Raw genomic sequence first — 2,144 nt, 5'->3', positions numbered from 1 at the left:
TTGTTAATAAGGAAACAAAATCCAATGTCTTCATAACCAAATTAATCAAATATCAACAATCTGCTTGACCCTTATTCATGCAAGCAAATGACAAACAACCCCCTCAACACATGGTTCAGATGGACAGGCAAGACTCGAAGTCACCAGAGTAAGGTATCTCTTACCTATGTCACTATTCCAATTTTTGACCTCCGAATTATTTCTTAACGTTCTTAGTGTGCACTTTTTTAACCTGGAATACATTTTTATGTCAATTGCAAGTAAACTGAGGAAAGGGTTTGACATGTGTTGTTTCCATGTAAGAAAAGGGCACTGCTATCTGGTAGTTCCATACATCAGAGGCAATATGCTGATAGCCAATGAGCACTGTGTGGTTACAAAATTTCCAGGGGTAAAACAAAACTTCAAAAAAAATCATAGGTATAAAAGAGATAAAGGAATCGTATCTCCCTCACAAAAATCAAAAACAGTCTGTTCTCTCAATAAACTGCTAATTCTATGCTGGATTACGGAATCAAGCATCCATTTGACATGCATGATAAAGGGTAGACCAAATCATCCATGCTTAATACACTACTTGGCCTAACACACTTATTTTTCTTAACAAGGATGGCCAAAACATTTCAAAGAATAACATGCTGACCACACCGGGCCACAATGCTGTTTTCCAAGCTAAACAGGTTTTCTATCATCTTTTTCCATTTTCTTCTTTACTGAACTTCAGTGTTGAGCAAGATACTAGTAAAACTTTCCCATTTGCTCACAATCTACTATCATTTGTTTCAAAAGTAAGTAATGTTTTTACAAATAATGGAAGGCTCCATGACCTTTTACCTTTCCTTTGAAAAACAAGAGCAGACTTTGTGCATAATCAGCCACTTAGCTGTTTCATATGCAAGTGTTCAGAATATGAGGCTAAAAAAAGAGGCTCTAAGCCTAGTTTTGTGATGGTTAGAACAGGTTAGACTGCACGTCATCATTGGACATCACGCAGAGTGACATTTTTTCCATGAAGTCATACAACCAACTGGCATGACTTGGTTATGATGATATAATGAAATCATTGGGAAGTATAACTGTAATTCTAGTATCTACTTTGTACATAAACTAGTTCAATCATACTTTTCCTGTTTTCTAGCGAATTGGATTTACTTGCGTGCTACAATCTCAGTAATACATAAAAATGTAGTTAAATCTTTCTTTTCATAATCACACCTAAAAATCAGGGTCAACATCCTAATCCTTCAAGGGACAGACACATGACATGTTTCTTAAACAATTCCTACTCTTTCTCTGCCATATGATACAAAGTGCTAATAACATTAAATGCACAAAACTTTATGCAATTGCATCCTTTCACATCACAGTCAAGATATCACAGCTTGATCAAACTGGTGTCCCCTGCCCATGAAGCCCCATGATTTTAAAGGAATATTCCCTTTTGGTATGAGCACAAAGACAATTCTCCTCTTGTATCTCCAACCACTAATCACTCCAACCACCTGAAGCCATGAAATATATCCAATGGTCTGAAACCAGTGAGCATACACCTATTTCCTAATATAAATATTATACTAATACTCAACATCAACAAGGGCTGTGGCAAACAGAAGGATAATATCCCACAAGCCTATTTTGCAACCCAGAAACAAAATCTAACAACAAGAATGAGATGCTATGAACTTGGATCTAGATCTATTACCAAGGTTATTCTCACTTTGGTCAGAAGGGTCTAGGGGAAAGAACTACCTATGATGGAGACAACGGCATGAGAGAATGAAATGAATAATATGAAAGGTAAGGAAAATCAACAGAAAATCTCAGCACATTTAGAAACATACCACATTTTAAATGAGAAAACAAAAAACAAACCAATTTTCCATTTCAGCATAATACTTAATTCTGCTATAAACTTCAGAAAATAATGTGGGTCAGTATGTCAGTAGAACAGCACAGAATTTGCTTTCATTATTCTAGAGAGAACTACTGTTTTAGGACAAAAACAAAATGTAATAAAAAACAAGGGAACAGAAGAAAGTGTGGAAAAAAATGATGTTGCTCTGTTTGATAACTGTAAAGAGAGAAAGAAAAAAACATGCCACACATTGGTGCATCTTAAATTTCAGCCCAAAATACCATGCAAG

The 2,144-nt window shown here is 35.6% G+C and overlaps 1 protein-coding gene across 1 annotated transcript in view; it reads right to left on the bottom strand.

The window, feature by feature from the left end:
• LOC119592030 (coronin-6-like) overlaps positions 1-2,144 on the bottom strand; it is a gene marked incomplete in the record, with an annotated part of 41,928 nt that overhangs the window by 6,793 nt on the left and 32,991 nt on the right.

The sequence above is a fragment of the Penaeus monodon genome, chromosome 29, assembly GCF_015228065.2.
Source record: "Penaeus monodon isolate SGIC_2016 chromosome 29, NSTDA_Pmon_1, whole genome shotgun sequence".
In the NCBI taxonomy this organism is placed as follows: Eukaryota; Metazoa; Arthropoda; class Malacostraca; order Decapoda; family Penaeidae; genus Penaeus; species Penaeus monodon.
Note: the sequence above shows the minus strand (reverse complement) of the source record. Positions and strands in the feature narration are given on the sequence as shown.